Raw genomic sequence first — 27,504 nt, 5'->3', positions numbered from 1 at the left:
TCTCAGAACTGAGCATGTGGAGAGACGTTCGTTCATCCAGCACAAAGGGAACGGGTTGCAGGAGAAACACTTACTCAGGTTTCTCAGTCTGTTCCCTAGTGCCGGTTTGAAGTGCCTGCCGTTTTCACTGTAAAACCGAGTTGGAGCTTGTACCTCCCCAAATATATGTATGGAGTGGAGTTGGCAACTGAAAAGAAACTTTGTGTTCCCTTCAAGCTTGGTGAAGGACGGCTTTCACACACACTTATCTCTCAGAACTGAGCATGTGGAGAGACGTTCGTTCATCCAGCACAAAGGGAACGGGTTGCAGGAGAAACACTTACTCTGGTTTCTCAGTCTGTTCCCTAGAGCCGGTTTGAAGTTCCTGCCGTTTTCACTGTAAAACCGAGTTGGAGCTTGTACCTCCCCATATATATGTATGGAGTGGAGTTGGCAACTGAAAAGAAACTTCGTGTTCCCTTTATGCTAGGTGATGGACGGCTTTCACACACACTTATCTCTCAGAACTGAGCATGTGGATAGACGTTCTTTCATCCAGCACAAAGGGAAGGGTTTGCAGGAGAAACCCTTACTCTGGTTTCTCAGTCTGTTCCCTAGTGCCGGTTTGAAGTGCCTGCCGTTTTCACTGTAAAACCGAGTTGGAGCTTGTACCTCCCCATATATATGTATGGAGTGGAGTTGGCAACTGAAAAGAAACTTTGTGTTCCCTTCAAGCTAGGTGAAGGACGGCTTTCACACACACATATCTCTCAGAACTGAGCATGTGGAGAGACGTTCGTTCATCCAGCACAAAGGGAACGGGTTGCAGGAGAAACACATACTCTGGTTTCTCAGTCTGTTCCCTAGTGCCGGTATGAAGTGCCTGCCGTTTTCACTGTAAACCCGAGTTGGAGCTTGTACCTCCCCATATATATGTATGGAGTGGAGTTGGCATCTGAAAAGAAACTTTGTGTTCCCTTCAAGCTAGGTGCAGGACGGCTTTCACACACACTTATCTCTCAGAACTGAGCATGTGGAGAGACGTTCGTTCATCCAGCACAAAGGGAACGGGTTGCAGGAGAAACACTTACTCTGGTTTCTCAGTCTGTTCCCTAGTGCCGGTTTGAAGTGCCTGCCGTTTTCACTGTAAAACCGAGTTGGAGCTTGTACCTCCCCATATATATGTATGGAGTGGAGTTGGCAACTGAAAAGAAACTTTGTGTTCCCTTCAAGCTAGGTGCAGGACGGCTTTCACACACACTTATCTCTCAGAACTGAGCATGTGGAGAGACGTTCGTACATCCAGCACAAAGGGAGCGGTTTGCAGGAGAAACACTTACTCTGGTTTCTCAGTCTGTTTCCTAGTGCCGGTTTGAAGTGCCTGCCGTTTTCACTGTAAAACCGTGTTGGAGCTTGTACCTCCCCATATATATGTATTTAGTGAAGTTGGCAACTCAAAAGAAACTTCGTGTTCCCTTCAAGCTAGGTGAAGGACGGCTTTCACACACACTTATCTGTCAGAAATGAGCATGTGCAGAGACGTTCGTTCATCCAGCACAAAGGGAACGGGTTGCAGGAGAAACACTTACTCTGGTTTCTCAGTCTGTTTCCTAGTACCGGTTTGAAGTGCCTGCCGTTTTCACTGTAAAACCGTGTTGGAGCTTGTACCTCCCATATATATGTATTTAGTGAAGTTGGCAACTCAAAAGAAACTTCGTGTTCCCTTCAAGCTAGGTGAAGGACGGCTTTCACACACACTTATCTCTCAGAACTGAGCATGTGGATAGACGTTCTTTAATCCAGCACAAAGGGAACGGGTTGCAGGAGAAACACTTACTCTGGATTCTCAGTCTGTTTCATAGTGCCGGTTTGAAGTGCCTGCCGTTTTCACTGTAAAACCGAGTTGGAGCTTGTACCTCCCCGTATATATGTATGGAGTGGAGTTGGTAACTGAAAAGAAACTTTGTGGTCCCTTCAAGCATGGTGCAGGACGGCTTTCACACACACTTATCTGTCAGAAATGAGCATGTGCAGAGACGTTCGTTCATCCAGCACAAAGGGAACGGGTTGCAGGAGAAACACTTACTCTGGTTTCTCAGTCTGTTTCCTAGTACCGGTTTGAAGTGCCTGCCGTTTTCACTGTAAAACCGTGTTGGAGCTTGTACCTCCCATATATATGTATTTAGTGAAGTTGGCAACTCAAAAGAAACTTCGTGTTCCCTTCAAGCTAGGTGAAGGACGGCTTTCACACACACTTATCTCTCAGAACTGAGCATGTGGATAGACGTTCTTTAATCCAGCACAAAGGGAACGGGTTGCAGGAGAAACACTTACTCTGTTTTCTCAGTCTGTTTCCTAGTGCCAGTTTGAAGTGCCTGCCGTTTTCACTGTAAACACGAGTTGGAGCTTCTACCTCCCCATATATATGTATGGAGTGGAGTTAGCCACTGAAAAGAAACTTTGTGTTCCCTTCAAGCTAGGTGCAGGACGGCTTTCACACACTCTTATCTCTCAGAACTGAGCATGTGGAGAGACGTTCGTTCATCCAGCACAAAGGGAACGGGTTGCAGGAGAAACACTTACTCAGGTTTCTCAGTCTGTTCCCTAGTGCCGGTTTGAAGTGCCTGCCGTTTTCACTGTAAAACCGAGTTGGAGCTTGTACCTCCCCAAATATATGTATGGAGTGGAGTTGGCAACTGAAAAGAAACTTTGTGTTCCCTTCAAGCTTGGTGAAGGACGGCTTTCACACACACTTATCTCTCAGAACTGAGCATGTGGAGAGACGTTCGTTCATCCAGCACAAAGGGAACGGGTTGCAGGAGAAACACTTACTCTGGTTTCTCAGTCTGTTCCCTAGAGCCGGTTTGAAGTTCCTGCCGTTTTCACTGTAAAACCGAGTTGGAGCTTGTACCTCCCCATATATATGTATGGAGTGGAGTTGGCAACTGAAAAGAAACTTCGTGTTCCCTTTATGCTAGGTGATGGACGGCTTTCACACACACTTATCTCTCAGAACTGAGCATGTGGATAGACGTTCTTTCATCCAGCACAAAGGGAAGGGTTTGCAGGAGAAACCCTTACTCTGGTTTCTCAGTCTGTTCCCTAGTGCCGGTTTGAAGTGCCTGCCGTTTTCACTGTAAAACCGAGTTGGAGCTTGTACCTCCCCATATATATGTATGGAGTGGAGTTGGCAACTGAAAAGAAACTTTGTGTTCCCTTCAAGCTAGGTGAAGGACGGCTTTCACACACACATATCTCTCAGAACTGAGCATGTGGAGAGACGTTCGTTCATCCAGCACAAAGGGAACGGGTTGCAGGAGAAACACTTACTCTGGTTTCTCAGTCTGTTCCCTAGTGCCGGTATGAAGTGCCTGCCGTTTTCACTGTAAACCCGAGTTGGAGCTTGTACCTCCCCATATATATGTATGGAGTGGAGTTGGCATCTGAAAAGAAACTTTGTGTTCCCTTCAAGCTAGGTGCAGGACGGCTTTCACACACACTTATCTCTCAGAACTGAGCATGTGGAGAGACGTTCGTTCATCCAGCACAAAGGGAACGGGTTGCAGGAGAAACACTTACTCTGGTTTCTCAGTCTGTTCCCTAGTGCCGGTTTGAAGTGCCTGCCGTTTTCACTGTAAAACCGAGTTGGAGCTTGTACCTCCCCATATATATGTATGGAGTGGAGTTGGCAACTGAAAAGAAACTTTGTGTTCCCTTCAAGCTAGGTGCAGGACGGCTTTCACACACACTTATCTCTCAGAACTGAGCATGTGGAGAGACGTTCGTACATCCAGCACAAAGGGAGCGGTTTGCAGGAGAAACACTTACTCTGGTTTCTCAGACTGTTTCCTAGTGCCAGTTGGAAGTGCCTGCCGTTTTCACTGTAAAACCGTGTTGGAGCTTGTACCTCCCATATATATGTATTTAGTGAAGTTGGCAACTCAAAAGAAACTTCGTGTTCCCTTCAAGCTAGGTGAAGGACGGCTTTCACACACACTTATCTCTCAGAACTGAGCATGTGGATAGACGTTCTTTAATCCAGCACAAAGGGAACGGGTTGCAGGAGAAACACTTACTCTGTTTTCTCAGTCTGTTTCCTAGTGCCAGTTTGAAGTGCCTGCCGTTTTCACTGTAAACCCGAGTTGGAGCTTGTACCTCCCCATATATATGTATGGAGTGGAGTTAGCCACTGAAAAGAAACTTTGTGTTCCCTTCAAGCTAGGTGCAGGACGGCTTTCACACACACTTATCTCTCAGAACTGAGCATGTGGAGAGACGTTCGTTCATCCAGCACAAAGGGAACGGGTTGCAGGAGAAACCCTTACTCTGGTTTCTCAGTCTGTTTCCTAGTGCCGGTTTGAAGTGCCTGCCGTTTTCACTGTAAAACCGAGTTGGAGCTTGTACCTCCCCATATATATGTATGGATTGGAGTTGGCAACTGAAAAGAAACTTCGTGTTCCCTTCAAGTTAGGTGAAGGACGGCTTTCACACACACTTATCTCTCAGAACTGAGCATGTGGAGAGACGTTCGTTCATCCAGCACAAAGGGAACGGGTTGCAGGGGAAACACTTACTCTGGTTTCTCAGTCTGTTCCCTAGTGCCGGTTTGAAGTGCCTGCCGTTTTCACTGTAAAACCGAGTTGGAGCTTGTACCTCCCCATATATATGTATGGAGTGGAGTTGGCAACTGAAAAGAAACTTTGTGTTCCCTTCAAGCTAGGTGAAGGACGGCTTTCACACACACTTATCTCTCAGAACTGAGCATGTGGAGAGACGTTCGTTCATCCAGCACAAAGGGAACGGGTTGCAGGAGAAACACTTACTCTGGTTTCTCAGTCTGTTCCCTAGAGCCGGTTTGAAGTGCCTGCCGTTTTCACTGTAAAACCGAGTTGGAGCTTGTACCTCCCCATATATATGTATGGAGTGGAGTTGGCAACTGAAAAGAAACTATGTGGTCCCTTCAAGCAAGGTGCAGGACGGCTTTCACACACACTTATTGTCAGAAATGAACATGTGCAGAGACGTTCGTTCATCCAGCACAAAGGGAACGGGTTGCAGGAGAAACACTTACTCTGGTTTCTCAGTCTGTTTCCTAGTGCCGGTTTGAAGTGCCTGCCGTTTTCACTGTAAAACCGAGTTGGAGCTTGTACCTCCCCATATATATGTATGGAGTGGAGTTGGCAACTGAAAAGAAACTTTGTGTTCCCTTCAAGCTAGGTGCAGGACGGCTTTCACACACAATTATCTCTCAGAACTGAGCATGTGGAGAGACGTTCGTTCATCCAGCACAAAGGGAACGGGTTGCAGGAGAAACACTTACTCTGGATTCTCAGTCTGTTTCCTAGTGCCGGTTTGAAGTGCCTGCCGTTTTCACTGTAAAACCGAGTTGGAGCTTGTACCTCCCCATATATATGTATGGAGTGGAGTTGGCAACTGAAAAGAAACTCTGTGTTCCCTTCAAGCTAGGTGAAGGACGGCTTTCACACACACTTATCTCTCAGAACTGAGCATGTGGAGAGACGTTCGTTCATCCAGCACAAAGGGAACGGGTTGCAGGAGAAACACTTACTCTGGTTTCTCAGTCTGTTCCCTAGTGCCGGTTTGAAGTGCCTGCCGTTATCACTGTAAAATCGAGTTGAGCTTGTACCTCCCCATATATATGTATGGAGTGGAGTTGGCAACTGAATATAAACCTTGTGTTCCCTTCAAGCTAGGTGCAGGACGGCTTTCACACACACTTATCTCTCAGAACTGAGCATGTGGAGAGACGTTCGTTCATCCAGCACAAAGGGAACGGGTTGCAGGAGAAACACTTACTCTGGTTTCTCAGTCTGTTTCCTAGTGCCGGTTTGAAGTGCCTGCCGTTTTCACTGTAAAACCGCGTTGGAGCTTGTACCTCCCCATATATATGTATTTAGTGAAGTTGGCAACTCAAAAGAAACTTCGTGTTCCCTTCAAGCTAGGGGAAGGACGGCTTTCACACACACTTATCTGTCAGAAATGAGCATGTGCAGAGACGTTCGTTCATCCAGCACAAAGGGAACGGGATGCAGGAGAAACACTTACTCTGGTTTCTCAGTCTGTTCCCTAGTGCCGGTATGAAGTGCCTGCCGTTTTCACTGTAAAACCGAGTTGGAGCTTGTACCTCCCCATATATATGTATGGAGTGGAGTTGGCAACTGAAAAGAAACTTTGTGTTCCCTTCAAGCTAGGTGCAGGACGGCTTTCACACACACTTATCTCTCAGAACTGAGCATGTGGAGAGACGTTCGTTCATCCAGCACAAAGGGAACGGGTTGCAGGAGAAACACTTACTCTGGTTTCTCAGTCTGTTCCCTAGTGCCGGTTTGAAGTGCCTGCCGTTTTCACTGTAAAACCGAGTTGGAGCTTGTACCTCCCCATATATATGTATGGAGTGGAGTTGGCAACTGAAAAGAAACTTTGTGTTCCCTTCAAGCTAGGTGCAGGACGGCTTTCACACACACTTATCTCTCAGAACTGAGCATGTGGAGAGACGTTCGTACATCCAGCACAAAGGGAGCGGTTTGCAGGAGAAACACTTACTCTGGTTTCTCAGACTGTTTCCTAGTGCCAGTTGGAAGTGCCTGCCGTTTTCACTGTAAAACCGTGTTGGAGCTTGTACCTCCCATATATATGTATTTAGTGAAGTTGGCAACTCAAAAGAAACTTCGTGTTCCCTTCAAGCTAGGTGAAGGACGGCTTTCACACACACTTATCTCTCAGAACTGAGCATGTGGATAGACGTTCTTTAATCCAGCACAAAGGGAACGGGTTGCAGGAGAAACACTTACTCTGTTTTCTCAGTCTGTTTCCTAGTGCCAGTTTGAAGTGCCTGCCGTTTTCACTGTAAACCCGAGTTGGAGCTTGTACCTCCCCATATATATGTATGGAGTGGAGTTAGCCACTGAAAAGAAACTTTGTGTTCCCTTCAAGCTAGGTGCAGGACGGCTTTCACACACACTTATCTCTCAGAACTGAGCATGTGGAGAGACGTTCGTTCATCCAGCACAAAGGGAACGGGTTGCAGGACAAACCCTTACTCTGGTTTCTCAGTCTGTTCCCTAGTGCCGGTTTGAAGTGCCTGCCGTTTTCACTGTAAAACCGAGTTGGAGCTTGTACCTCCCCATATATATGTATGGAGTGGAGTTGGCAACTGAAAAGAAACTTTGTGTTCCCTTCAAGCTAGGTGAAGGACGGCTTTCACACACACTTATCTCTCAGAACTTAGCATGTGGAGAGACGTTCGTTCATCCAGCACAAAGGGAACGGGTTGCAGGAGAAACACTTACTCTGGTTTCTCAGTCTGTTCCCTAGAGCCGGTTTGAAGTGCCTGCCGTTTTCACTGTAAAACCGAGTTGGAGCTTGTACCTCCCCATATATATGTATGGAGTGGAGTTGGCAACTGAAAAGAAACTTCGTGTTCCCTTTATGCTAGGTGATGGACGGCTTTCACACACACTTATCTCTCAGAACTGAGCATGTGGAGAGACGTTCGTTCATCCAGCACAATGGGAAGGGTTTGCAGGAGAAACACTTACTCTGGTTTCTCAGTCTGTTTCCTAGTGCCGGTTTGAAGTGCCTGCCGTTTTCACTGTAAAACCGAGTTTGAGCTAGTACCTCCCCATATATATGTATGGAGTGGAGTTGGTAAATGAAAAGAAACTTCGTGTTCCCTTCAAGCTAGGTGAAGGACGGCTTTCACACACACTTATCTGTCAGAAATGAGCATGTGCAGAGACGTTCGTTCATCCAGCACAAAGGGAACGGGTTGCAGGGGAAACACTTACTCTGGTTTCTCAGTCTGTTCCCTAGTGCCGGTATGAAGTGCCTGCCGTTTTCACTGTAAAACCGAGTTGGAGCTTGTACCTCCCATATATATGTATGGAGTGGAGTTGGCAACTGAAAAGAAACTTTGTGTTCCCTTCAAGCTAGGTGCAGGACGGCTTTCACACACACTTATCTCTCAGAACTGAGCATGTGGAGAGACGTTCGTTCATCCAGCACAAAGGGAACGGGTTGCAGGAGAAACACTTACTCTGGATTCTCAGTCTGTTTCCTAGTGCCGTTTTGAAGTGCCTGCCGTTTTCACTGTAAAACCGAGTTGGAGCTTGTACCTCCCCATATATATGTATGGAGTGGAGTTGGCAACTGAAAAGAAACTATGTGGTCCCTTCAAGCAAGGTGCAGGACGGCTTTCACACACACTTATCTGTCAGAAATGAGCATGTGCAGAGACGTTCGTTCATCCAGCACAAAGGGAACGGGTTGCAGGAGAAACACTTACTCTGGTTTCTCAGTCTGTTTCCTAGTGCCGGTTTGAAGTGCCTGCCGTTTTCACTGTAAAACCGAGTTGGAGCTTGTACCTCCCCATATATATGTATGGAGTGGAGTTGGCAACTGAAAAGAAACTTTGTGTTCCCTTCAAGCTAGGTGCAGGACGGCTTTCACACACACTTATCTCTCAGAAGTGAGCATGTGGAGAGACGTTCGTTCATCCAGCACAAAGGGAACGGGTTGCAGGAGAAACACTTACTCTGGATTCTCAGTCTGTTTCCTAGTGCCGGTTTGAAGTGCCTGCCGTTTTCACTGTAAAACCGAGTTGGAGCTTGTACCTCCCCATATATATGTATGGAGTGGAGTTGGCAACTGAAAAGAAACTCTGTGTTCCCTTCAAGCTAGGTGAAGGACGGCTTTCACACACACTTATCTCTCAGAACTGAGCATGTGGAGAGACGTTCGTTCATCCAGCACAAAGGGAACGGGTTGCAGGAGAAACACTTACTCTGGTTTTTCAGTCTGTTTCCTAGTGCCGGTTTGAAGTGCCTGCCGTTTTCACTGTAAAACCGAGTTGGAGCTTGTACCTCCCCATATATATGTATGGATTGGAGTTGGCAACTGAAAAGAAACTTCGTGTTCCCTTCAAGTTAGGTGAAGGACGGCTTTCACACACACTTATCTCTCAGAACTGAGCATGTGGAGAGACGTTCGTTCATCCAGCACAAAGGGAACGGGTTGCAGGGGAAACACTTACTCTGGTTTCTCAGTCTGTTCCCTAGTGCCGGTTTGAAGTGCCTGCCGTTTTCACTGTAAAACCGAGATGGAGCTTGTACCTCCCCATATATTTGTATGGAGTGTAGTTGGCAACTGAAAAGAAACTTTGTTGTCCCTTCAAGCTAGGTGCAGGACGGCATTAACACACACTTATCTCTCAGAACTGAGCATGTGGAGAGACGTTCGTTCATCCAGCACAAAGGGAACGGGTTGCAGGAGAAACACTTACTCTGGTTTCTCAGTCTGTTTCCTAGTGCCGGTTTCATGTGCCTGCAATTTTCCCTGTAAAACCGAATTGGAGCTTGTACCTCCCCATATATTTGTATGGAGTGTAGTTGGCAACTGAAAAGAAACTTCGTGTTCCCTTCAAGCTAGGTGAAGGACGGCTTTCACACACACTTATCTCTCAGAACTGAGCATGTGGAGAGACGTTCGTTCATCCAGCACAAAGGGAACGGGTTGCAGGAGAAACACTTACTCTGGTTTCTCAGTCTGTTCCCTAGTGCCTGTTTGAAGTGCCTGCCGTTTTCACTGTAAAACCGAGTTGGAGCTTGTACCTCCCCATATATATGTATGGAGTGGAGTTGGCAACTGAAAAGAAACTTTGTGGTCCCTTCAAGCATGGTGCAGGACGGCTTTCACACACACTTATCTGTCAGAAATGAGCATGTGCAGAGACGTTCGTTCATCCAGCACAAAGGGAACGGGTTGCAGGAGAAACACTTACTCTGGTTTCTCAGTCTGTTCCCTAGTGCCGGTTTGAAGTGCCTGCCGTTTTCACTGTAAAACCGAGTTGGAGCTTGTACCTCCCCATATATATGTATGGAGTGGAGTTGGCAGCTGAAAAGAAACTTTGTGTTCCCTTCAAGCTAGGTGCAGGACGGCTTTCACACACTCTTATCTCTCAGAACTGAGCATGTGGAGAGACGTTCGTTCATCCAGCACAAAGGGAACGGGTTGCAGGAGAAACACTTACTCTGGATTCTCAGTCTGTTTCATAGTGCCGGTTTGAAGTGCCTGCCGTTTTCACTGTAAAACCGAGTTGGAGCTTGTACCTCCCCGTATATATGTATGGAGTGGAGTTGGCAACTGAAAAGAAACTTTGTGGTCCCTTCAAGCATGGTGCAGGACGGCTTTCACACACACTTATCTGTCAGAAATGAGCATGTGCAGAGACGTTCGTTCATCCAGCACAAAGGGAACGGGTTGCAGGAGAAACACTTACTCTGGTTTCTCAGTCTGTTTCCTAGTGCCGGTTTGAAGTGCCTGCCGTTTTCACTGTAAAACCGTGTTGGAGCTTGTACCTCCCATATATATGTATTTAGTGAAGTTGGCAACTCAAAAGAAACTTCGTGTTCCCTTCAAGCTAGGTGAAGGACGGCTTTCACACACACTTATCTCTCAGAACTGAGCATGTGGATAGACGTTCTTTAATCCAGCACAAAGGGAACGGGTTGCAGGAGAAACACTTACTCTGTTTTCTCAGTCTGTTTCCTAGTGCCAGTTTGAAGTGCCTGCCGTTTTCACTGTAAACCCGAGTTGGAGCTTGTACCTCCCCATATATATGTATGGAGTGGAGTTAGCCACTGAAAAGAAACTTTGTGTTCCCTTCAAGCTAGGTGCAGGACGGCTTTCACACACTCTTATCTCTCAGAACTGAGCATGTGGAGAGACGTTCGTTCATCCAGCACAAAGGGAACGGGTTGCAGGAGAAACACTTACTCAGGTTTCTCAGTCTGTTCCCTAGTGCCGGTTTGAAGTGCCTGCCGTTTTCACTGTAAAACCGAGTTGGAGCTTGTACCTCCCCATATATATGTATGGAGTGGAGTTGGCAACTGAAAAGAAACTTCGTGTTCCCTTTATGCTAGGTGATGGACGGCTTTCACACACACTTATCTCTCAGAACTGAGCATGTGGAGAGACGTTCGTTCATCCAGCACAAAGGGAAGGGTTTGCAGGAGAAACACTTACTCTGGTTTCTCAGTCTGTTTCCTAGTGCCGGTTTGAAGTGCCTGCCGTTTTCACTGTAAAACCGAGTTTGAGCTAGTACCTCCCCATATATATGTATGGAGTGGAGTTGGTAACTGAAAAGAAACTTCGTGTTCCCTTCAAGCTAGGTGAAGGACGGCTTTCACACACACTTATCTGTCAGAAATGAGCATGTGCAGAGACGTTCGTTCATCCAGCACAAAGGGAACGGGTTGCAGGAGAAACACTTACTCTGGTTTCTCAGTCTGTTCCCTAGTGCCGGTATGAAGTGCCTGCCGTTTTCACTGTAAAACCGAGTTGGAGCTTGTACCTCCCCATATATATGTATGGAGTGGAGTTGGCAACTGAAAAGAAACTATGTGGTCCCTTCAAGCAAGGTGCAGGACGGCTTTCACACACACTTATCTGTCAGAAATGAGCATGTGCAGCGACGTTCGTTCATCCAGCACAAAGGGAACGGGTTGCAGGAGAAACACTTACTCTGGTTTCTCAGTCTGTTTCCTAGTGCCGGTTTGAAGTGCCTGCCGTTTTCACTGTAAAACCGAGTTGGAGCTTGTACCTCCCCATATATATGTATGGAGTGGAGTTGGCAACTGAAAAGAAACTTTGTGTTCCCTTCAAGCTAGGTGCAGGACGGCTTTCACACACACTTATCTCTCAGAACTGAGCATGTGGAGAGACGTTCGTTCATCCAGCACAAAGGGAACGGGTTGCAGGAGAAACACTTACTCTGGATTCTCAGTCTGTTTCCTAGTGCCGGTTTGAAGTGCCTGCCGTTTTCACTGTAAAACCGAGTTGGAGCTTGTACCTCCCCATATATATGTATGGAGTGGAGTTGGCAACTGAAAAGAAACTCTGTGTTCCCTTCAAGCTAGGTGAAGGACGGCTTTCACACACACTTATCTCTCAGAAGTGAGCATGTGGAGAGACGTTCGTTCATCCAGCACAAAGGGAACGGGTTGCAGGAGAAACACTTACTCTGGATTCTCAGTCTGTTTCCTAGTGCCGGTTTGAAGTGCCTGCCGTTTTCACTGTAAAACCGAGTTGGAGCTTGTACCTCCCCATATATATGTATGGAGTGGAGTTGGCAACTGAAAAGAAACTCTGTGTTCCCTTCAAGCTAGGTGAAGGACGGCTTTCACACACACTTATCTCTCAGAACTGAGCATGTGGAGAGACGTTCGTTCATCCAGCACAAAGGGAACGGGTTGCAGGAGAAACACTTACTCTGGTTTTTCAGTCTGTTCCCTAGTGCCGGTTTGAAGTGCCTGCCGTTTTCACTGTAAAACCGAGTTGGAGCTTGTACCTCCCCATATATATGTATGGATTGGAGTTGGCAACTGAAAAGAAACTTCGTGTTCCCTTCAAGTTAGGTGAAGGACGGCTTTCACACACACTTATCTCTCAGAACTGAGCATGTGGAGAGACGTTCGTTCATCCAGCACAAAGGGAACGGGTTGCAGGGGAAACACTTACTCTGGTTTCTCAGTCTGTTCCCTAGTGCCGGTTTGAAGTGCCTGCCGTTTTCACTGTAAAACCGAGATGGAGCTTGTACCTCCCCATATATTTGTATGGAGTGTAGTTGGCAACTGAAAAGAAACTTTGTTGTCCCTTCAAGCTAGGTGCAGGACGGCATTAACACACACTTATCTCTCAGAACTGAGCATGTGGAGAGACGTTCGTTCATCCAGCACAAAGGGAACGGGTTGCAGGAGAAACACTTACTCTGGTTTCTCAGTCTGTTTCCTAGTGCCGGTTTCATGTGCCTGCAATTTTCCCTGTAAAACCGAATTGGAGCTTGTACCTCCCCATATATTTGTATGGAGTGTAGTTGGCAACTGAAAAGAAACTTCGTGTTCCCTTCAAGCTAGGTGAAGGACGGCTTTCACACACACTTATCTCTCAGAACTGAGCATGTGGAGAGACGTTCGTTCATCCAGCACAAAGGGAACGGGTTGCAGGAGAAACACTTACTCTGGTTTCTCAGTCTGTTCCCTAGTGCCTGTTTGAAGTGCCTGCCGTTTTCACTGTAAAACCGAGTTGGAGCTTGTACCTCCCCATATATATGTATGGAGTGGAGTTGGCAACTGAAAAGAAACTTTGTGGTCCCTTCAAGCATGGTGCAGGACGGCTTTCACACACACTTATCTGTCAGAAATGAGCATGTGCAGAGACGTTCGTTCATCCAGCACAAAGGGAACGGGTTGCAGGAGAAACACTTACTCTGGTTTCTCAGTCTGTTCCCTAGTGCCGGTTTGAAGTGCCTGCCGTTTTCACTGTAAAACCGAGTTGGAGCTTGTACCTCCCCATATATATGTATGGAGTGGAGTTGGCAGCTGAAAAGAAACTTTGTGTTCCCTTCAAGCTAGGTGCAGGACGGCTTTCACACACTCTTATCTCTCAGAACTGAGCATGTGGAGAGACGTTCGTTCATCCAGCACAAAGGGAACGGGTTGCAGGAGAAACACTTACTCTGGATTCTCAGTCTGTTTCATAGTGCCGGTTTGAAGTGCCTGCCGTTTTCACTGTAAAACCGAGTTGGAGCTTGTACCTCCCCGTATATATGTATGGAGTGGAGTTGGCAACTGAAAAGAAACTTTGTGGTCCCTTCAAGCATGGTGCAGGACGGCTTTCACACACACTTATCTGTCAGAAATGAGCATGTGCAGAGACGTTCGTTCATCCAGCACAAAGGGAACGGGTTGCAGGAGAAACACTTACTCTGGTTTCTCAGTCTGTTTCCTAGTGCCGGTTTGAAGTGCCTGCCGTTTTCACTGTAAAACCGTGTTGGAGCTTGTACCTCCCATATATATGTATTTAGTGAAGTTGGCAACTCAAAAGAAACTTCGTGTTCCCTTCAAGCTAGGTGAAGGACGGCTTTCACACACACTTATCTCTCAGAACTGAGCATGTGGATAGACGTTCTTTAATCCAGCACAAAGGGAACGGGTTGCAGGAGAAACACTTACTCTGTTTTCTCAGTCTGTTTCCTAGTGCCAGTTTGAAGTGCCTGCCGTTTTCACTGTAAACCCGAGTTGGAGCTTGTACCTCCCCATATATATGTATGGAGTGGAGTTAGCCACTGAAAAGAAACTTTGTGTTCCCTTCAAGCTAGGTGCAGGACGGCTTTCACACACTCTTATCTCTCAGAACTGAGCATGTGGAGAGACGTTCGTTCATCCAGCACAAAGGGAACGGGTTGCAGGAGAAACACTTACTCAGGTTTCTCAGTCTGTTCCCTAGTGCCGGTTTGAAGTGCCTGCCGTTTTCACTGTAAAACCGAGTTGGAGCTTGTACCTCCCCATATATATGTATGGAGTGGAGTTGGCAACTGAAAAGAAACTTCGTGTTCCCTTTATGCTAGGTGATGGACGGCTTTCACACACACTTATCTCTCAGAACTGAGCATGTGGAGAGACGTTCGTTCATCCAGCACAAAGGGAAGGGTTTGCAGGAGAAACACTTACTCTGGTTTCTCAGTCTGTTTCCTAGTGCCGGTTTGAAGTGCCTGCCGTTTTCACTGTAAAACCGAGTTTGAGCTAGTACCTCCCCATATATATGTATGGAGTGGAGTTGGTAACTGAAAAGAAACTTCGTGTTCCCTTCAAGCTAGGAGAAGGACGGCTTTCACACACACTTATCTGTCAGAAATGAGCATGTGCAGAGACGTTCGTTCATCCAGCACAAAGGGAACGGGTTGCAGGAGAAACACTTACTCTGGTTTCTCAGTCTGTTCCCTAGTGCCGGTATGAAGTGCCTGCCGTTTTCACTGTAAAACCGAGTTGGAGCTTGTACCTCCCCATATATATGTATGGAGTGGAGTTGGCAACTGAAAAGAAACTATGTGGTCCCTTCAAGCAAGGTGCAGGACGGCTTTCACACACACTTATCTGTCAGAAATGAGCATGTGCAGCGACGTTCGTTCATCCAGCACAAAGGGAACGGGTTGCAGGAGAAACACTTACTCTGGTTTCTCAGTCTGTTTCCTAGTGCCGGTTTGAAGTGCCTGCCGTTTTCACTGTAAAACCGAGTTGGAGCTTGTACCTCCCCATATATATGTATGGAGTGGAGTTGGCAACTGAAAAGAAACTTTGTGTTCCCTTCAAGCTAGGTGCAGGACGGCTTTCACACACACTTATCTCTCAGAACTGAGCATGTGGAGAGACGTTCGTTCATCCAGCACAAAGGGAACGGGTTGCAGGAGAAACACTTACTCTGGATTCTCAGTCTGTTTCCTAGTGCCGGTTTGAAGTGCCTGCCGTTTTCACTGTAAAACCGAGTTGGAGCTTGTACCTCCCCATATATATGTATGGAGTGGAGTTGGCAACTGAAAAGAAACTCTGTGTTCCCTTCAAGCTAGGTGAAGGACGGCTTTCACACACACTTATCTCTCAGAACTGAGCATGTGGAGAGACGTTCGTTCATCCAGCACAAAGGGAACGGGTTGCAGGAGAAACACTTACTCTGGTTTTTCAGTCTGTTCCCTAGTGCCGGTTTGAAGTGCCTGCCGTTTTCACTGTAAAACCGAGTTGGAGCTTGTACCTCCCCATATATATGTATGGATTGGAGTTGGCAACTGAAAAGAAACTTCGTGTTCCCTTCAAGTTAGGTGAAGGACGGCTTTCACACACACTTATCTCTCAGAACTGAGCATGTGGAGAGACGTTCGTTCATCCAGGACAAAGGGAACGGGTTGCAGGGGAAACACTTATTCTGGTTTCTCAGTCTGTTCCCTAGTGCCGGTTTGAAGTGCCTGCCGTTTTCACTGTAAAACCGAGTTGGAGCTTGTACCTCCCCATATATTTGTATGGAGTGTAGTTGGCAACTGAAAAGAAACTTTGTTGTCCCTTCAAGCTAGGTGCAGGACGGCATTCACACACACTTATCTCTCAGAACTGAGCATGTGGAGAGACGTTCGTTCATCCAGCACAAAGGGAACGGGTTGCAGGAGAAACACTTACTCTGGTTTCTCAGTCTGTTTCCTAGTGCCGGTTTCAAGTGCCTGCAGTTTTCCCTGTAAAACCGAATTGGAGCTTGTACCTCCCCATATATTTGTATGGAGTGTAGTTGGCAACTGAAAAGAAACTTCGTGTTCCCTTCAAGCTAGGTGAAGGACGGCTTTCACACACACTTATCTCTCAGAACTGAGCATGTGGAGAGACGTTCGTTCATCCAGCACAAAGGGAACGGGTTGCAGGAGAAACACTTACTCTGGTTTCTCAGTCTGTTCCCTAGTGCCGGTTTGAAGTGCCTGCCGTTTTCACAGTAAAACCGAGTTGGAGCCTGTACCTCCCCATATATATGTATGGAGTGGAGTTGGCAACTGAAAAGAAACTTTGTGGTCCCTTCAAGCAAGGTGCAGGACGGCTTTCACACACACTTATCTGTCAGAAATGAGCATGTGCAGAGACGTTCGTTCATCCAGCACAAAGGGAACGGGTTGCAGGAGAAACACTTACTCTGGTTTCTCAGTCTGTTCCCTAGTGCCGGTTTGAAGTGCCTGCCGTTTTCACTGTAAAACCGAGTTGGAGCTTGTACCTCCCCATATATATGTATGGAGTGGAGTTGGCAACTGAAAAGAAACTTTGTGTTCCCTTCAAGCTAGGTGCAGGACGGCTTTCACACACTCTTATCTCTCAGAACTGAGCATGTGGAGAGACGTTCGTTCATCCAGCACAAAGGGAACGGGTTGCAGGAGAAACACTTACTCTGGATTCTCAGTCTGTTTCATAGTGCCGGTTTGAAGTGCCTGCCGTTTTCACTGTAAAACCGAGTTGGAGCTTGTACCTCCCCGTATATATGTATGGAGTGGAGTTGGCAACTGAAAAGAAACTTTGTGGTCCCTTCAAGCATGGTGCAGGACGGCTTTCACACACACTTATCTGTCAGAAATGAGCATGTGCAGAGACGTTCGTTCATCCAGCACAAAGGGAACGGGTTGCAGGAGAAACACTTACTCTGGTTTCTCAGTCTGTTCCCTAGTGCCGGTTTGAAGTGCCTGCCGTTTTCACTGTAAAACCGAGTTGGAGCTTGTACCTCCCCATATATATGTATGGAGTGGATTTGGCAACTGAAAAGAAACTTTGTGTTCCCTTCAAGCTAGGTGAAGGACGGCTTTCACACACACTTATCTCTCAGAAATGAGCATGTGGAGAGACGTTCGTTCATCCAGCACAAAGGGAACGGGTTGCAGGAGAAACACTTACTCTGGTTTCTCAGTCTGTTCCCTAGTGCCGTTTTGAAGTGCCTTCCGTTATCACTGTAAAACCGAGTTGAGCTTGTACCTCCCCATATATATGTATGGAGTGGAGTTGGCAACTGAATATAATCTTTGTGTTCCCTTCAAGCTAGGTGCAGGACGGCTTTCACACACACTTATCTCTCAGAACTGAGCATGTGGAGAGACGTTCGTTCATCCAGCACAAAGGGAGCGGGTTGCAGGAGAAACACTTACTCTGGTTTCTCAGTCTGTTTCCTAGTGCCGGTTGGAAGTGCCTGCCGTTTTCACTGTAAAACCGAGTTGGAGCTTGTACCACCCCATATATATGTATGGAGTGAAGTTGGCAACTGAAAAGAAACTTCGTGTTCCCTACAAGCTAGGTGAAGGACGGCTTTCACACACACTTATCTCTCAGAACTGAGCATGTGGAGAGACGTTCGTTCATCCAGCACAAACGGAACGGGTTGCAGGAGAAACACTTACTCTGGTTTCTCAGTTTGTTTCCTAGTGCCCGTTTGAAGTGCCTGCCGTTTTCATTGTAAAACCGAGTTGGAGCTTGTACTTCCCCATATATATGTATGGAGTGGAGTTAGCCACTGAAAAGAAACTTTGTGTTCCCTTCAAGCTAGGTGATGGACGGCTTTCACACACACTTATCTCTCAGAACTGAGCATGTGGAGAGACGTTCTTTCATTCAGCACAAAGGGAACGGGTTGCAGGAGAATCACTTACTCTGGTTTCTCAGTCTGTTCCCTAGTGCCGGTTTGAAGTGCCTGCCGTTTTCACTGTAAAACCGAGTTGGAGCTTGTACCTCCCCATATATATGTATGGAGTGGAGTTGACAACTGAAAAGAAACTTTGTGTTCCCTTCAAGCTAGGTGAAGGACGGCTTTCACACACACTTATCTCTCAGAACTGAGCATGTGGAGAGACGTTCGTTCATCCAGCACAAAGGGAACGGGTTGCAGGAGAAACACTTACTCTGGTTTCTCAGTCTGTTCCCTAGAGCCGGTTTGAAGTGCCTGCCGTTTTCACTGTAAAACCGATTTGGAGCTTGTACCTCCCCATATATATGTATGGAGTGGAGTTGGCAACTGAAAAGAAACTTCGTGTTCCCTTTATGCTAGGTGATGGAAGGCTTTCACACACACTTATCTCTCAGAACTGAGCATGTGGAGAGACGTTCGTTCATCCAGCACAAAGGGAAGGGTTTGCAGGAGAAACACTTACTCTGGTTTCTCAGTCTGTTTCCTAGTGCCGGTTTGAAGTGCCTGCCGTTTTCACTGTAAAACCGAGTTGGAGCTTGTACCTCCCCATATATATGTATGGAGTGGAGTTGGCAACTGAAAAGAAACTTCGTGTTCCCTTCAAGCTAGGTGAAGGACGGCTTTCACACACACTTATCTCTCAGAACTGAGCATGTGGAAAGACGTTCGTTCATCCAGCAAAAAGGGAACGGGTTGCAGGAGAAACACTTACTCTGGTTTCTCAGTCTGTTCCCTAGTGCCGGTTTGAAGTGCCTGCCGTTTTCACTGTAAAACCGAGTTGGAGCTTGTACCTCCCCATATATATGTATGGAGTGGAGTTGGCAACTGAAAAGAAACTTTGTGGTCCCTTCAAGCAAGGTGCAGTACGGCTTTCACACACACTTATCTGTCAGAAATGAGCATGTGCAGAGACGTTCGTTCATCCAGCACAAAGGGAACGGGTTGCAGGAGAAACACTTACTTTGGTTTCTCTGTCTGTTCCCTAGTGCCGGTTTGAAGTGCCTGCCGTTTTCACTGTAAATCGGAGTTGGAGCTTGTACCTCCCCATATATATGTATGGAGTGGAGTTGGCAACTCAAAAGAAACTTCGTGTTCCCTTCAAGCTAGGTGAAGGACGGCTTTCACACACACTTATCTCTCAGAACTGAGCATGTGGAGAGACGTTCGTTCATCCAGCACAAAGGGAACGGGTTGCAGGAGAAACACTTACTCTGGTTTCTCAGTCTGTTCCCTAGTGCCGGTTTGAAGTGCCTGCCGTTTTCACTGTAAAACCGAGTTGGATTTTGTACCTCCCCATACATATGTATGGAGTGGAGTTGGCAACTGAAAAGAAACTCTGTGTTCCCTTCAAGCTAGGTGAAGGACGGCTTTCACACACACTTATCTCTCAGAACTGAGCATGAGGAGAGACGTTCGTTCATCCAGCACAAAGGGAACGGGTTGCAGGAGAAACACTTACTCTGGTTTTTCAGTCTGTTTCCTAGTGCCGGTTTGAAGTGCCTACCGTTTTCACTGTAAAACCGAGTTGGAGGTTGTACCTCCCCATATATATGTATGGAGTGGAGTTGGCAACTGAAAAGAAACTTCGTGTTCCCTTCAAGCTAGGTGCAGGACGGCTTTCACACACACTTATCTCTCAGAACTGAGCATGTGGAGAGACGTTCGTTCATCCAGCACAAAGGGAACGGGTTGCAGGAGAAACACTTACTCTGGTTTCTCAGTCTGTTCCCTAGTGCCGGTTTGAAGTGCCTGCCGTTTTCACTGTAAAACCGAGTTGGAGCTTGTACCTCCCCATATATATGTATGGAGTGGAGTTGGCAACTGAAAAGAAACTTCGTGTTCCCTTCAAGCTAGGTGAAGGACGGCTTTCACACACACTTATCTCTCAGAACTGAGCATGTGGAGAGACGTTCGTTCATCCAGCAAAAAGGGAACGGGTTGCAGGAGAAACACTTACTCTGGTTTCTCAGTCTGTTCCCTAGTGCCGGTTTGAAGTGCCTGCCGTTTTCACTGTAAAACCGAGTTGGAGCTTGTACCTCCCCATATATATGTATGGAGTGGAGTTGGCAACTGAAAAGAAACTTTGTGGTCCCTTCAAGCAAGGTGCAGTACGGCTTTCACACACACTTATCTGTCAGAAATGAGCATGTGCAGAGACGTTCGTTCATCCAGCACAAAGGGAACGGGTTGCAGGAGAAACACTTACTTTGGTTTCTCTGTCTGTTCCCTAGTGCCGGTTTGAAGTGCCTGCCGTTTTCACTGTAAATCGGAGTTGGAGCTTGTACCTCCCCATATATATGTATGGAGTGGAGTTGGCAACTCAAAAGAAACTTCGTGTTCCCTTCAAGCTAGGTGAAGGACGGCTTTCACACACACTTATCTCTCAGAACTGAGCATGTGGAGAGACGTTCGTTCATCCAGCACAAAGGGAACGGGTTGCAGGAGAAACACTTACTCTGGTTTCTCAGTCTGTTCCCTAGTGCCGGTTTGAAGTGCCTGCCGTTTTCACTGTAAAACCGAGTTGGATTTTGTACCTCCCCATACATATGTATGGAGTGGAGTTGGCAACTGAAAAGAAACTCTGTGTTCCCTTCAAGCTAGGTGAAGGACGGCTTTCACACACACTTATCTCTCAGAACTGAGCATGAGGAGAGACGTTCGTTCATCCAGCACAAAGGGAACGGGTTGCAGGAGAAACACTTACTCTGGTTTTTCAGTCTGTTTCCTAGTGCCGGTTTGAAGTGCCTACCGTTTTCACTGTAAAACCGAGTTGGAGGTTGTACCTCCCCATATATATGTATGGAGTGGAGTTGGCAACTGAAAACAAACTTCGTGTTCCCTTCAAGCTAGGTGCAGGACGGCTTTCACACACACTTATCTCTCAGAACTGAGCATGTGGAGAGACGTTCGTTCATCCAGCACAAAGGGAACGGGTTGCAGGAGAAACACTTACTCTGGTTTCTCAGTCTGTTCCCTAGTGCCGGTTTGAAGTGCCTGCCGTTTTCACTGTAAAACCGTGTTGGAGCTTGTACCTCCCCATATATATGTATGGAGTGGAGTTGGCAACTGAAAAGAAACTTCGTGTTCCCTTCAAGCTAGGTGAAGGACGGCTTTCACACACACTTATCTCTCAGAACTGAGCATGTGGAGAGACGTTCGTTCATCCAGCAAAAAGGGAACGGGTTGCAGGAGAAACACTTACTCTGGTTTCTCAGTCTGTTCCCTAGTGCCGGTTTGAAGTGCCTGCCGTTTTCACTGTAAAACCGAGTTGGAGCTTGTACCTCCCCATATATATGTATGGAGTGGAGTTGGCAACTGAAAAGAAACTTTGTGTTCCCTTCAAGCAAGGTGCAGTACGGCTTTCACACACACTTATCTGTCAGAAATGAGCATGTGCAGAGACGTTCGTTCATCCAGCACAAAGGGAACGGGTTGCAGGAGAAACACTTACTTTGGTTTCTCTGTCTGTTCCCTAGTGCCGGTTTGAAGTGCCTGCCGTTTTCACTGTAAATCGGAGTTGGAGCTTGTACCTCCCCATATATATGTATGGAGTGGAGTTGGCAACTCAAAAGAAACTTCGTGTTCCCTTCAAGCTAGGTGAAGGACGGCTTTCACACACACTTATCTCTCAGAACTGAGCATGTGGAGAGACGTTCGTTCATCCAGCACAAAGGGAACGGGTTGCAGGAGAAACACTTACTCTGGTTTCTCAGTCTGTTCCCTAGTGCCGGTTTGAAGTGCCTGCCGTTTTCACTGTAAAACCGAGTTGGATTTTGTACCTCCCCATACATATGTATGGAGTGGAGTTGGCAACTGAAAAGAAACTCTGTGTTCCCTTCAAGCTAGGTGAAGGACGGCTTTCACACACACTTATCTCTCAGAACTGAGCATGAGGAGAGACGTTCGTTCATCCAGCACAAAGGGAACGGGTTGCAGGAGAAACACTTACTCTGGTTTTTCAGTCTGTTTCCTAGTGCCGGTTTGAAGTGCCTACCGTTTTCACTGTAAAACCGAGTTGGAGGTTGTACCTCCCCATATATATGTATGGAGTGGAGTTGGCAACTGAAAAGAAACTTCGTGTTCCCTTCAAGCTAGGTGCAGGACGGCTTTCACACACACTTATCTCTCAGAACTGAGCATGTGGAGAGACGTTCGTTCATCCAGCACAAAGGGAACGGGTTGCAGGAGAAACACTTACTCTGGTTTCTCAGTCTGTTCCCTAGTGCCGGTTTGAAGTGCCTGCCGTTTTCACTGTAAAACCGAGTTGGAGCTTGTACCTCCCCATATATATGTATGGAGTGGAGTTGGCAACTGAAAAGAAACTTCGTGTTCCCTTCAAGCTAGGTGAAGGACGGCTTTCACACACACTTATCTCTCAGAACTGAGCATGTGGAGAGACGTTCGTTCATCCAGCAAAAAGGGAACGGGTTGCAGGAGAAACACTTACTCTGGTTTCTCAGTCTGTTCCCTAGTGCCGGTTTGAAGTGCCTGCCGTTTTCACTGTAAAACCGAGTTGGAGCTTGTACCTCCCCATATATATGTATGGAGTGGATTTGGCAACTGAAAAGAAACTTTGTGTTCCCTTCAAGCTTGGTGAAGGACGGCTTTCACACACACTTATCTCTCAGAAATGAGCATGTGGAGAGACGTTCGTTCATCCAGCACAAAGGGAACGGGTTGCAGGAGAAACACTTACTCTGGTTTCTCAGTCTGTTCCCTAGTGCCGGTTTGAAGTGCCTGCCGTTTTCACTGTAAAACCGAGTTGGAGCTTGTACCTCCCCATATATATGTATGGAGTGGATTTGGCAACTGAAAAGAAATTTTGTGTTCCCTTCAAGCTAGGTGAAGGACGGCTTTCACACACACTTATCTCTCAGAAATGAGCATGTGGAGAGACGTTCGTTCATCCAGCACAAAGGGAACGGGTTGCAGGAGAAACACTTACTCTGGTTTCTCAGTCTGTTCCCTAGTGCCGGTTTGAAGTGCCTGCCGTTATCACTGTAAAACCGAGTTGAGCTTGTACCTCCCCATATATATGTATGGAGTGGAGTTGGCAACTGAATATAATCTTTGTGTTCCCTTCAAGCTAGGTGCAGGACGGCTTTCACACACACTTATCTCTCAGAACTGAGCATGTGGAGAGACGTTCGTTCATCCAGCACAAAGGGAGCGGGTTGCAGGAGAAACACTTTCTCTGGTTTCTCAGTCTGTTTCCTAGTGCCGGTTGGAAGTGCCTGCCGTTTTCACTGTAAAACCGAGTTGGAGCTTGTACCACCCCATATATATGTATGGAGTGAAGTTGGCAACTGAAAAGAAACTTCGTGTTCCCTACAAGCTAGGTGAAGGACGGCTTTCACACACACTTATCTCTCAGAACTGAGCATGTGGAGAGACGTTCGTTCATCCAGCACAAACGGAACGGGTTGCAGGAGAAACACTTACTCTGGTTTCTCAGTTTGTTTCCTAGTGCCCGTTTGAAGTGCCTGCCGTTTTCATTGTAAAACCGAGTTGGAGCTTGTACCTCCCCATATATATGTATGGAGTGGAGTTAGCCACTGAAAAGAAACTTTGTGTTCCCTTCAAGCTAGGTGATGGACGGCTTTCACACACACTTATCTCTCAGAACTGAGCATGTGGAGAGACGTTCGTTCATTCAGCACAAAGGGAACGGGTTGCAGGAGAATCACTTACTCTGGTTTCTCAGTCTGTTCCCTAGTGCCGGTTTGAAGTGCCTGCCGTTTTCACTGTAAAACCGAGTTGGAGCTTGTACCTCCCCATATATATGTATGGAGTGGAGTTGACAACTGAAAAGAAACTTTGTGTTCCCTTCAAGCTAGGTGAAGGACGGCTTTCACACACACTTATCTCTCAGAACTGAGCATGTGGAGAGACGTTCGTTCATCCAGCACAAAGGGAACGGGTTGCAGGAGAAACACTTACTCTGGTTTTTCAGTCTGTTCCCTAGAGCCGGTTTGAAGTGCCTGCCGTTTTCACCGTAAAACCGATTTGGAGCTTGTACCTCCCCATATATATGTATGGAGTGGAGTTGGCAACTAAAAAGAAACTTCGTGTTCCCTTTATGCTAGGTGCAGGACGGCTTTCACACACACTTATCTCTCAGAACTGAGCATGTGGAGAGACGTTCGTTCATCCAGCACAAAGGGAACGGGTTACAGGAGAAACACTTACTCTGGTTTCTCAGTCTGTTCCCTAGTGCCGGTTTGAAGTGCCTGCCGTTTTCACTGTAAAACCGAGTTGGAGCTTGTACCTCCCCATATATATGTATGGAGTGGAGTTGGCAACTGAAAAGAAACTTTGTGTTCCCTTCAAGCTAGGTGCAGGACGGCATTCACACACACTTATCTCTCAGAACTGAGCATGTGGAGAGACGTTCGTTCATCCAGCACAAACGGAACGGGTTGCAGGAGAAACACTTACTCTGGTTTCTCAGTCTGTTTCCTAGTGCCGGTTTGAATTGCCTGCAGTTTTCCCTGTAAAACCGAGTTGGAGCTTGTACCTCCCCATATATATGTATGGAGTGGAGTTGGCAACTGAAAAGAAACTTTATGTTCCCTTCAAGCTAGGTGAAGGACGGATTTCACACACACTTATCTCTCAGAACTGAGCATGTGGAGAGACGTTCGTTCATCCAGCACAAAGGGAACGGGTTGCAGGAGAAACACTTACTCTGGTTTCTCAGTCTGTTCCCTAGTGCCGGTTTGAAGTGCCTGCCGTTATCACTGTAAAATCGAGTTGAGCTTGTACCTCCCCATATATATGTATTTAGTGAAGTTGGCAACTCAAAAGAAACTTCGTGTTCCCTTCAAGCTAGGTGAAGGACGGCTTTCACACACACTTATCTCTCAGAACTGAGCATGTGGAGAGACGTTCGTTCATCCAGCACAAAGGGAACGGTTTGCAGGAGAAACACTTACTCTGGATTCTCAGTCTGTTTCCTAGTGCCGGTTTGAAGTGCCTGCCGTTTTCACTGTAAAACCGAGTTGGAGCTTGTACCTCCCCATATATATGTATGGAGTGGAGTTAGCCACTGAAAAGAAACTTTGTGTTCCCTTCAAGCTAGGTGATGGACGGCTTTCACACACACTTATCTCTCAGAACTGAGCATGTGGAGAGACGTTCGTTCATCCAGCACAAAGGGAACGGGTTGCAGGAGAAACACTTACTCTGGTTTCTCAGTCTGTTCCCTAGTGCCGGTTTGAAGTGCCTGACGTTTTCAATGTAAAACCGAGTTGGAGCTTGTATCTCCCCATATATATTTATGTAGTGGAGTTGGCAACTGAAAAGAAACTTCGCGTTCCCTTCAAGCTAGGTGAAGGACGGCTTTCACACACACTTACCTCTCAGAACTGAGCATGTGGAGAGACGTTCGTTCATCCAGCACAAAGGGAACGGGTTGCAGGAGAAACACTTACTCTGGTTTCTCAGTCTGTTCCCTAGTGCCGGTTTGAAGTGCCTGCCGTTTTCACTGTAAAACCGAGTTGGAGCTTGTACCTCCCCATATATATGTATGGAGTGGAGTTGGCAACTGAAAAGAAACTTTGTGGTCCCTTCAAGCAAGGTGCAGTACGGCTTTCACACACACTTATCTGTCAGAAATGAGCATGTGCAGAGACGTTCGTTCATCCAGCACAAAGGGAACGGGTTGCAGGAGAAACACTTACTTTGGTTTCTCTGTCTGTTCCCTAGTGCCGGTTTGAAGTGCCTGCCGTTTTCACTGTAAATCGGAGTTGGAGCTTGTACCTCCCCATATATATGTATGGAGTGGAGTTGGCAACTCAAAAGAAACTTCGTGTTCCCTTCAAGCTAGGTGAAGGACGGCTTTCACACACACTTATCTCTCAGAACTGAGCATGTGGAGAGACGTTCGTTCATCCAGCACAAAGGGAACGGGTTGCAGGAGAAACACTTACTCTGGTTTCTCAGTCTGTTCCCTAGTGCCGGTTTGAAGTGCCTGCCGTTTTCACTGTAAAACCGAGTTGGAGCTTGTACCTCCCCATATATATGTATGGAGTGGAGTTGGCAACTGAAAAGAAACTTTGTGGTCCCTTCAAGCAAGGTGCAGTACGGCTTTCACACACACTTATCTGTCAGAAATGAGCATGTGCAGAGACGTTCGTTCATCCAGCACAAAGGGAAAGGGTTGCAGGAGAAACACTTACTTTGGTTTCTCTGTCTGTTCCCTAGTGCCGGTTTGAAGTGCCTGCCGTTTTCACTGTAAATCGGAGTTGGAGCTTGTACCTCCCCATATATATGTATGGAGTGGAGTTGGCAACTCAAAAGAAACTTCGTGTTCCCTTCAAGCTAGGTGAAGGACGGCTTTCACACACACTTATCTCTCAGAACTGAGCATGTGGAGAGACGTTCGTTCATCCAGCACAAAGGGAACGGGTTGCAGGAGAAACACTTACTCTGGTTTCTCAGTCTGTTCCCTAGTGCCGGTTTGAAGTGCCTGCCGTTTTCACTGTAAAACCGAGTTGGATTTTGTACCTCCCCATACATATGTATGGAGTGGAGTTGGCAACTGAAAAGAAACTCTGTGTTCCCTTCAAGCTAGGTGAAGGACGGCTTTCACACACACTTATCTCTCAGAACTGAGCATGAGGAGAGACGTTCGTTCATCCAGCACAAAGGGAACGGGTTGCAGGAGAAACACTTACTCTGGTTTTTCAGTCTGTTTCCTAGTGCCGGTTTGAAGTGCCTACCGTTTTCACTGTAAAACCGAGTTGGAGGTTGTACCTCCCCATATATATGTATGGAGTGGAGTTGGCAACTGAAAAGAAACTTCGTGTTCCCTTCAAGCTAGGTGCAGGACGGCTTTCACACACACTTATCTCTCAGAAATGAGCATGTGCAGAGACGTTCGTTCATCCAGCACAAAGGGAACGGGTTGCAGGAGAAACACTTACTCTGGTTTCTCAGTCTGTTCCCTAGTGCCGGTTTGAAGTGCCTGCCGTTTTCACTGTAAAACCGAGTTGGAGCTTGTACCTCCCCATATATATGTATGGAGTGGAGTTGGCAACTGAAAAGAAACTTCGTGTTCCCTTCAAGCTAGGTGAAGGACGGCTTTCACACACACTTATCTCTCAGAACTGAGCATGTGGAGAGACGTTCGTTCATCCAGCAAAAAGGGAACGGGTTGCAGGAGAAACACTTACTCTGGTTTCTCAGTCTGTTCCCTAGTGCCGGTTTGAAGTGCCTGCCGTTTTCACTGTAAAACCGAGTTGGAGCTTGTACCTCCCCATATATATGTATGGAGTGGAGTTGGCAACTGAAAAGAAACTTTGTGGTCCCTTCAAGCAAGGTGCAGTACGGCTTTCACACACACTTATCTGTCAGAAATGAGCATGTGCAGAGACGTTCGTTCATCCAGCACAAAGGGAACGGGTTGCAGGAGAAACACTTACTTTGGTTTCTCTGTCTGTTCCCTAGTGCCGGTTTGAAGTGCCTGCCGTTTTC

Source organism: Vicugna pacos, chromosome 11, assembly GCF_048564905.1.
Source record: "Vicugna pacos chromosome 11, VicPac4, whole genome shotgun sequence".
Classification (NCBI taxonomy): Eukaryota; Metazoa; Chordata; class Mammalia; order Artiodactyla; family Camelidae; genus Vicugna; species Vicugna pacos.
Note: the sequence above shows the minus strand (reverse complement) of the source record.